Consider the following 11,053-nt stretch of genomic DNA (forward strand, 5'->3'; position numbering starts at 1 on the left):
TGCACATATATTTTGGCTTACAGTTTTGAAGCCAGCCAGATCTGCAACACTGGCTCCCAAGGCTGTTTCTCACCCTGGGGCTCAGGAATTTCAATCGAAGCTCCCTGATTCATAGTTGTTTCTGTTCTTGGGTCCCAGTGTAGATCAGTTTTAAACAAATAGGTGCCCTTTCAGAATGGTAACTGGCCACTGCACTCTGAGTCATACTGGGTGACAAAATGCCATTCCTCTGTGCTGCTAACCTGTCTGACAGAGGAGTCACTGTGTCATCAAGACTGGAAGCTGTGCTTGAGACTTTAGAAGGCTGCAGGCTAGCTTTGAAAGGAAGGGTTTCTGGTTTTCCTTAAGATAAAACTTCTGCTTTTCCTCTTCCTGCCAACAACCCCCTTCTGACTTCTTTTTCCTTTTCTCTGTAGCCTGTTAGCTCCTTGCTATTCTATCTTTCCTTGTGCAGCCTGGTGTAGAGGTGTTCAATGCTGTCTTACTAGCTCTACTGGCTCATGTGTGTGCCAACTTAACACAAGGCAGAGGCATCAGAGAGGAAGGGGCCTCAGCTGAGGAAATGCCTCCGTGAGATCCGGCCATAAGACAGTTCCTCAATTAGTGATCAATGGGGAGGGCCCAACTCACTGTTGGTGGTGTCATCTCTGGCCTGGTGGTCCTGGGTTCTATAAGAAAGCAGTCTGAGCAAGCCACGTGAAGCAAGCCTGTAAACAGCACTCCTCCATGCACTCTGCATCAGCTCCTACTTCCAGGTTCCAGCCCTGCTTGAATTCCTGTCCCGACTTCCTCCAATGGTGGACAATGATCTGGAAGTGTAACTGATAAACCCTTTCTTCCACAACTTGCTTTCCAGTCATGGTGTTTCAGCCCAGTAATAGAAACCATAATCAAGACACTAGTGTTCAGCTTCTACTCTGTGACCTCAATGCACTGCCTAATTGCCAGTCGCTGAGTTGGGATCAGCACAGCCATCTGCTTTTGCCAGTCTGCCCCTGGACTGCCAAGCAATTCCCTGCATTATTTATAGCACAGCTTCAGCTGGTTGGCTGGCTTACCTGTATCTCATGGTGGCTCTGCCAGATACTTGCTTCTGGTCTCCCACTAGCACCTCACTCTACCTTCCCTTTCCCCACATAATTGAAACTTTGTTCTTGTTTTTCCAGAAAAAGTACAAGGTTTGATGTCTGAGCCTGGTATTAAGAGCTCCCTACTCAGCCTACGCTGGCCATCTTTTCCTGCCAGCTCAGAGGGTGCCCTAAGTTTTCCAAGACCATCCCTCCATCTATGGATTTGATGGAGGATTTTGATCCACATTACCTCTGCTCCTTAAATTTCTCTTTACTTACTCCTCCTCTGAAAGGATGATCATATTTTCTGAATTTTAATTTTATTTTTACTTTATGTGTTTGGATGTTTTGTCTGTACACACTTGGTGCAAAAAGAAGCTGTTGATCCCCTGGAACTTGAGTTACAGACAATTCTGAGCTGCCAAGTGGGTGCCAGGATTTAAATGAACCAGGTCCTCTGGAAGAGCAGTCAGTGCTCCTAACCACTGAGCCATCTCTCCAGCTCAACATCTAAATTTAAAGTATGGGCTGTTCGTACTGCCTTCCTAAAGACTACCAATCCTCTATTTCCTTCTTTTATTTCTACTGTCTTCAAAAAGTTACCTATACCTATGAAAAGTGCAGATTTTCATTAATTGTGAAGATATTTGTCTTCCAAAATTCTGAGAGACTTGCACTCAATGTTCATAGTGCCCTCCAACCCAGAAACCTGTTTTCCCCTCCTCTCTCTCCACTGGGCAGTGAAGCCGGTCACTTACAGGTAAGACAGTGTTGCACCACTGACTGAACCATGCCCCCACCAGGACTTTATCCTTTCTTATTTGACTCTTTAGTGGATTGGATAGTTTTCATTCAAGATACTTAGAGTTTAGGTCTTCTCTGGGGCCATGGAATCATTCTCTTGGATTCTTTCTCCCTTCTTCACATTTTTTTTGGGGGGGGGTCATTCTCTTGATACAGTCATTTAGCTTTTTCTTAAATATTCACTCTGTCTACTATCTCTCAGCTTATGTCTTATGCTTATTTGCTTTTTCCAGTTCGGATAGGAGGGCTTTGATGAAGGGATCCCATTTTGGATTGACTGTTCTAAAGCCTCTCACTGTCTGCACACTGTCTGGTTGTGAGTCTCTATGTTAATTCCCATCGGTTGCAAGATGAAGCTGCTCCATGCAGGTTGAGGGAGGTGCTGATAGACGGGCATAGGAGTGTGTTGTCAGGAGTAGTTTTCTTGCTATGCTCCTTTACCTGAATAACAGCAGTAGGTGTTCCCTGAGGCCCATGATTGATCTTGTCCCAAGTTCTTGCCCACTTCAGCAATGTCAGGTTTGGATTCCATCTTATGGAGTTGGTTAAAAACCCTGTTAGAAGCTTAAGTCCAAGTGGATCAAGGACCTCCACATCAAACCAGACACACTCAAACTAATAGAAGAAAAACTAGGGAAGCATCTGGAACACATGGGCACTGGAAAAAATTTCCTGAACAAAACACCAATGGCTTATGCTCTAAGATCAAGAATCGACAAATGGGATCTCATAAAACTGCAAAGCTTCTGTAAGGCAAAGGACACTGTGGTTAGGACAAAATCGGCAACCAACAGATTGGGAAAAGATCTTTACCAATCCTACAACAGATAGAGGCCTTATATCCAAAATATACAAAGAACTCAAAAAGTTAGACCGCGGGGAGACAAATAACCCTATTAAAAATGGGGTTCAGAGCTAAACAAAGAATTCACAGCTGAGGAATGCCGAATGGCTGAGAAACACCTAAAGAAATGTTCAACATCTTTAGTCATCAGGAAATGCAAATCAAAACAACCCTGAGATTTCACCTCACACCAGTGAGAATGGCTAAGATCAAAAACTCAGGTGACAGCAAATGCTGGCGAGGATGTGGAGAAAGAGGAACACTCCTCCATTGTTGGTGGGATTGCAGACTGGTACAACCATTCTGGAAATCAGTCTGGAGGTTCCTCAGAAAATTGGACATTAAACTGCCTGAGGATCCAGCTATCCCTCTCTTGGGCATATACCCAAAAGATGCCCCAACATATAAAAAAGACACGTGCTCCACTATGTTCATCGCAGCCTTATTTATAATAGCCAGAAGCTGGAAAGAACCCAGATGCCCTTCAACAGAGGAATGGATACAGAAAATGTGGTATATCTACACAATGGAATATTACTCAGCTATCAAAAACAACGAGTTTATGAAATTTGTAGGCAAATGGTTGGAACTGGAAAATATCATCCTGAGTGAGCTAACCCAATCACAGAAAGACATACATGGTATGCACTCATTGATAAGTGGCTATTAGCCCAAATGCCTGAATTACCCTAGATGCCTAGAACAAATGAAACTCAAGACGGATGATCAAAATGTGAATGCTTCACTCCTTCTTTAAAAGGGGAACAAGAATACCCTTGGCAGGGAAGAGAGAGGCAAAGATTAAAACAGAGACTGAAGGAACATCCATTCAGAGCCTGCCCCACATGTGGCCCATATATATACAGCCACCCAATTAGACAAGATGGATGAAGCAAAGAAGTGCAGAAGTGTAGATCGCTCCTGAGAGACACAGCCAGAATACAGCAAATACAGAGGCGAATGTCAGCAGCAAACCTCTGAACTGAGAATAGGACCCCCGTTGAAGGAATCAGAGAAAGAACTGGAAGAGCTTGAAGGGGCTCGAGACCCCATATGTACAACAATGCCAAGCCACCAGAGCTTCCAGGGACTAAGCCACTACCTAAAGACTATACATGGACTGACCCTGGACTCTGACCTCATAGGTAGCAATGAATATCCTAGTAAGAGCACCAGTGGAAGGGGAAGCCCTGGGTCCTGCTAATACTGAACCCCAGTGAACTAGACTGTTGCGGGGAGGGCGGCAATGGGGGGAGGGTCGGGAGGGGAACACCCATAAGGAAGGGGAGGGGGGGGATGTTTGCCCGAAACCGGGAAAGGGAATAACACTCAAATGTATATAAGAAATATTCAAGTTAATAAAAAAAAAAAAAAAAAAAAAAACAACCCTGTTAGAAGGTGCTTGGTTACTCCTGTAACCTTTGCACTTCTGTTGCACCAGCACATCTTGCAGGCAGGTTCACTGTTACAGTCCCTGGGACTGTAGCTGGGGGATATTTATGATTATTTTCCTTCTTCAGTGGCATGCAGAGTAACTTTGAGCACTGTGGACACTAATTAGCAGGTGTGAAGCTTCTAGTAGGGTACCAGATCAACTTCTCTGCGTTCTCTAGCATGTATAAGTGCTGTCTTCAGAGACAGGTCTTTATCTGTCGGGCGTGAAGAGTCACCAGTAGCCTTGACAATAGCCTGTGATATTTGGAGGCTTCCATTTGGTCTCCTTGGACAATGATCCAACAAGTTGCAGTCCATTCCCAGCACTAGGCGTTTTACTTGGTGGCATAAAATGTCTAGTTGGTGCATTGTCTCTCCTATTATTTGGTAACTCCATTTAGATTCCTTTCATATATGTATAGGTTTTAGGAAACCTCTACAGCCATAGGTAATAACATGAAAACGTCTACCTTATTTTTTTGAGCTAGGTTCTCTCATTGTTCTGGAGCTTGCTGAGTTATAAGCCCCACAGATCCACCTCTCTCTAGTTCTCCAGAGCTCCAATGAGAAGGGCATCACCATGTCTAGATTTTTTTTTTAAATGTGGGTTCTAGAGACTGAGTTTTAGGTACTTAAGCACCTCGTAAATGAACAATCTCCCTATCTTTCTGAGTAGTAACTTAAACAATATTCCGAAATCATATTTAGACTAAAATTGGCCCTGACTTACAATGGAGGAAAACACTATCTGATGAAAACACTACTGAGGGCACAAAGTTTAATATTTGCATTTAGTATTATATTCCTTTCTTCCTCCTCTCTTCTTTTATTTTTTTCATTGTCTTCTTTTGCTCCTCCTTCTTCCTCTTCTTCTCTCCTCCATTTTAAAGACACAGTCTCGCTCTGTAGCCTTAGCTTCAGTAGTCTAGACCAGTTCATCCTCCAGATAACACTCTGTAGACAAGATTATCCTCCAGCTCACAGAGACCCACCTGACTGTGCCTCCTAAGTGCTCAGATCAATAGGGTATGCAGCACCACATCTAGCCTGGATATTTTATTTTTCACTTACAAACAGAACTTTAAAATTTGCCATGGCTTCTCCTGAGATCCAGAGAAGAGAAGCCAGGCTTTATGTTGGTTTGTTTTGAAAAGAGGAGGAAGGAGAAGGGAATGACCTCATTAACCAGACTAGAAGTGCTGAGTAACTGGCATTTGTGGTGGACTTGGCTTGCGTGAGCAGTTAACTACCCGGGAAATGGAGATCTATGAATCATCAGAGGCTGAGAGCAATGTCTGCAGCTTCTTTTGTGACTCGACATTAACATCCAAACAAACGTCCACAGCTACAAGTTATTTTGATGAGTAACTCACATTCTAGCTGAATCAAATAAACACAAATTTTAACTTTTTTTTTCAGCTCATTTGATTAAACTTCAACTAACTCCTAATGGAAATGATTCGGTTTTCATACTTCATCAAAAGTGTTAGGACTGAGAGGGATTATATAGCCCATCAAGTACAATTTTACTCCTCGTTATGATTTATTTTAGAGCCGTCAAGTAGTGGATGGAGTGTGAACAGAAAAGCTGAGACTCGAGTTAGAGGCCTCTTGACACTGGGTTCAGACGGTGCCCAAATACAACCAGTCCTCACATCTGAGTCTGTGCCAGGGACACTGGGAGGGAGACGCACGTGTTAAAATGTAGACTCTGGGCCTGTCAAGGTGTAAGAGTCCGGGAAGCTGTTTCCCGCCAACTCTGACAACCTGAGTTTGGTCCCTGGAACTGACATGCTGAGAAGAGAGAGCCATCTCCTGCGAGCTGCCTTCTGGCCACCACACACATCTCAGCACACATGTCCCACTCCCAGATAAGCAAGTCCATGAAAGAACTGTTTATAAAAAAGGAGCTGGGAGATGGCTCAGTGGTAGAGTGCTTTTTGCCAAATGTGTGCGTGAAGCCTTAGGTTTAATTCCCGGCACTCAATAAAACAAATTATGAATTCCTCCTCAATCTCAGAGATTGGGGTGAGACGCAGGGATTTACACTTTAAGGTGTTATTCAGGTAACCTTCAGATCATACTCTGATAGAGTACTGGGAAGTACTGGGAAGCTGTGCAAATCACGAGTTCCCTTAGAATAAGACTGCTCTCTATTTTCAGGGTCAGACGTCCAGGGACAGTAAACTAACCTTATTTGGGGACTGGCGGAGCTCTTGGTCCAATTGGCTGTCATTTGGGACATTTTTTTGGGGAGGCTGGTTTTATTAGAGATGGAGCCCAGAGTCCTGCATATGTCAGACGAACCTCCCTCCACTGAGCTGAATTCCCAGGCTCTGTCCTGCTCTGTGATTTTTCAAGACAAATTTTCACTAAGAAAAGTTACCAGACTGCCCTTGCCTCTGCCATCTTCGTGACCCAGACTTCCCAGTAGCTAGGATTATAGTTCTCTGCACTAGACTCTACTGGGGACTTTTCTTTACAACTAGAAAGGCCAACTGAGTAGTCGGGTGCACCCACAAAGCAATTGTATGGTATCTGAGGAGTGTTTTAAACTGCAGCAGAGGCAGAAGGCTCATACAGAACCCTGGCCTCTGAGAAAAGTTAAGGCATCATATGTAGTTGGTTCTCACATCCCTACCGTTTAGATTCTACAATTAGCCTCTTGCTATATTTGCTTCACTAGCTGTATACTCGTCTTTCCATCCCAAGTACAAGATTATCTTGCTTGCCAGGGTTTTAAATCCTTCCATCTCTACAGTGCTGTTTTTAACCTTTCTTTTGGCACAGACAGTTTCTCTGTATTCCCGCTGCTTTGGCATCCTACTTGAGACCGTTACGTCCTTTTGAGACTGAACCCGTGTCTCTAGTTTTCAAGTGCATCTCTACACTCGGTAGAGCAGGCAGTCAGTGAAGACTGGTGGTTAAATCTGTCTTAGTTTCACTTATCATTTCATAATTAACACTGCTTCACAGTTCTATGTGGACACATTTTTAGCTACTTCATAACTCAGTGGATTAAAATATGAATCTATCTTTCCAGAAACACATACATTAAATTTTAGAGTGGTTTAAGAATCCCTCTTTATGTACTCTCATAACAAACCAGATGTTCCAGAGTACATTTTTCTTTGAAATATCAGGCACTACCTAATTACACCCATTACTATGCTTACAGAAAGTCACCAGTGAGCTCTAATCTCCTGTCCCGCTCCTCCAAAGAATATGTCTCTCCACCACTGAATTCTCTTTTCTCTGTAACCCTATGTCCTGCAACCTGGGTAATCCTTCTAAACCTTTAAATTTTATTCATTTAGTCTACGTGCATACAAGCATTCACTAAGCAGGTACATGTGAAATGTATGTAGGAGCGTTCACTAAGCAGGTACACAAGAGTGCGTGCATGAGCATCCATCATGCAGGCACACATGGAGGCTAGAGAGTAACACCAAGAGAGGGCAACATCAAGATGTTATCCTCAATTGATTCTCTATTTTTCTTTTTTGTTTTTTTGAGACAATGTTTCCCTATATAATCTTGGCTGTCCTGGAACTCACTATAGACCAGGCTGACCTTGAACTCAGAGATCCACCTGCCTCTGTGTCCCAAGTGCTGGGATTAGAGGCATGCTGTCCGCCCCCCTGTTTGTTACCTGTCTATCTTGTTTTTAAGGCAGGGTCTATTACTGAACCTGGAGCTCATCTTTGGGGTATCTGACAGCTTAGCAAGCTCTGCAGACCCACTTGTTTATGCCCTGCAAGTTCTGGGGTCATACACGCTGCCCCATTAGTTCTGGGGTCATACATGCTGCCCCACTAGTTCTGGGGTCATACATGCTGCCCCACTAGTTCTGGGGTCATACATGCTGCCCCACTAGTTCTGGGGTCATACATGCTGCCCCACTAGTTCTGGGGTCATACACGCTGCCCTGCAAGTTCTGGGGTCCACTACTAGTTCTGGGGTCATACATGCTGCCCCACTAGTTCTGGGGTCAGTTCTGGGGTCATACATGCTGCCCCACTAGTTCTGGGGTCATACATGCTGCCCCACTAGTTCTGGGGTCATACATGCTGACCTGCTAGTTCTGGGGTCATACATGCTGCCCCACTAGTTCTGGGGTCATACATGCTGCCCCACTAGTTCTGGGGTCATATACACTGCCCTTTCTGGGGTCATACATGCTGCCCTGCCAGTTCTGGGGTCATACATGCTGCCCTGCTAGTTCTGGGGTCATACATGCTGCCCTGCTAGTTCTGGGGTTATACATGCTGCCCTGCTAGTTCTGGGGTAATACATGCTGCCCTGCTAGTTCTGGGGTCATACATGCTGCCCTGCTAGTTCTGGGGTCATACATGCTGCCCTGCTAGTTCTGGGGTCATACATGCTGCCCTGCTAGTTCTGGGGTCATACATGCTGCCCTGCTAGTTCTGGGGTTATACATGCTGCCCTGCTAGTTCTGGGGTCATACATGCTGCCCTGCTAGTTCTGGGGTCATACATGCTGCCCTGCTAGTTCTGGGGTCATACATGCTGCCCTGCTAGTTCTGGGGTTATACATGCTGCCCTGCTAGTTCTGGGGTCATACATGCTGCCCTGCTAGTTCTGGGGTCATACATGCTGACCTGCTAGTTCTGGGGTTATACATGCTACCCTACAAGTTCTGGGGTCATACATGCTGCCACACTAGTTCTGGGGTTATGCATGCTGCCACACTAGTTCTGGGGTTATGCATGCTGCAACCACTGGTCTTTGTGTGCATGCTGCAACCACTGGTCTTTGTGTGCATGCTGGTGACCTGAACTCAGATTCTCATACTTGCACAGAAAGAACTTCACCCAGAGCCAGCCCCTGAAACCTTTCCTAATCATGCATTTGCTTTCAGAATCTCCAGTGGCCTCTCACTACCTATTAGTCTAGAGCCTGAAATTCCCTTTTCATCCCTAGTACTGATGAAAGACCTTTTCATTCTTCAAATGAATCTGGTTGTCATGACTTAAGTTCTATTTTATATTCTGTGTATTTATGTGTGCACTCATGCTATAGTACATATGTGGAGGTCAGAGGGCAACTATGTCAAGTTGTTTCTTTCCTTCTACCTTTATGTGGGTCTCAGGTTACCAGGCTTCTATAGCAAATCACTTGATCTGCTGAGCCATCTTGTTGGACTGTATACCTTTTTTTTTAAACATACAGATTTGCCACCAAAGTGGGAAGTATTCTGTTATTTTACATTCCATAGACAGCCTTGTCGAGACATCACAGATATATACTGTCCTGTGCATGTTTGTGCCTACCTCACAGAAGAAAGTCCTACAGTTAAGGATTGTGTCCATTTCACACAGCCCTCAGCTCCTTTGCCGACTGGGGTCATACATGCTGCCCTGCTAGTTCTGGGGTCATACATGCTGACCTGCAAGTTCTGGGGTCATACATGCTGCCCTGCTAGTTCTGGGGTTATACATGCTGCCCTGCTAGTTCTGGGGTTATACATGCTGCCCTGCTAGTTCTGGGGTAATACATGCTGCCCTGCTAGTTCTGGGGTCATACATGCACACAAAGACTGTGACTATGAAACTGAACATTTTCAACACTCTGGGTTACCAAGGCAAGTTCACACGGCGGAAAGGGATAAGAGCCCTGAGGACATTATCTGATTATAATTAGGCACTGAGGGAACTGAGCTCTGAAGATGACTATATTTTCTCACAAAGAAGCTTATATTAGGACTTCAAAGTAAATCGGAAGAGTGCCAGCAAGAGGAAAGGAGCCGTGACCTATCCACGGTCATACAGAACTCAAATAAATAGAACCTCAAACCTAAGCCCCAAAGTTACATTTGGTAGTCTTGTCAGACACATCCTTAGAAAGAAACTTTCCCAAAACAGCAGCAGCAGCAATGACAACAACAACAACAAAACAAAAAACTGCCAAAGAACAAGAAATATCCCACAAAATCTGCAAAACCCCCAAAAACCAACTTTGCAGTTTGAGAACCATGCCTGTAGTTATAAAATTGTGAAGTGGTTTTAAAAAAATCTAGTAAAGGGTACACTCAGTCCACAGCACCAGTACCAAGCCTGTGACACCAGATTATGGGACATTTGGGGGCTGCCTCTGCCCACTCCTGGAATGTAGTCTCTAACTGTGAGACGAGATGCACCACAGAGGAGGCGAGCGCTCCCAGCAGTGACAGAAGCCAGTGGATGAAAGAGAAGTTTAAGCTGGCCTGGACCTTCCCAATCTGCCCTACTTAACTGACAGGTCACATAAGGTCACCCAGAACGATGTCGTCCTGCTCTGTGGCTAGCAGGCATGACCTGTGAGGGGGACGGAAGACTGTAGTGCGTACTTTGAGAATCCAGGCATGGAAGTCTGCGGTCATCTAGCCAGGCTGCTGTTCTCAGTTCCTGGGAAGCAGCTGCGTTATTTTAGTGATATCGCCTCTTGGGTTTTCTCGATTGGGACGTACTTGATCTGAACCTAAACCTAAGCGCCCCACCTTTATTTGAGCTAGGGTCTTACTATGTAACGGTGGCTTGCCTGAAACTTTGTAGACCAGGCTGATCTTGAACTCAGAGAGATCTGCATGCCTCTGCCTCCCAAGTGCTGGGACTGAAGGCATGTAGTACCTTGTCCTGCTGTAGGAGTCCATTCTTGTATTATCCAGGGCTTTAGGGTACAGACTGGCTTCCTTCTGTCACCTCTGTTTTTCTGTCCCCTTCCGGACTCCATGTTGTTATGGACACCCTTGTTCTTCTCTCACCAAATCCCTGTCCACACAGGCCCTTTGAAGCCTAGGCTCCTAGTGTCCATAGCAAAACTCCTTCCTCACATGACCAACTTCCTGCCTCAACACCCATCTGAAGACCTTGACGCCAGCAACTGTGCTTCTTCCAAGGTTC

The sequence above is a fragment of the Rattus rattus genome, chromosome 7 (genome assembly GCF_011064425.1).
Source record: "Rattus rattus isolate New Zealand chromosome 7, Rrattus_CSIRO_v1, whole genome shotgun sequence".
NCBI classification, from domain to species: domain Eukaryota; kingdom Metazoa; phylum Chordata; class Mammalia; order Rodentia; family Muridae; genus Rattus; species Rattus rattus.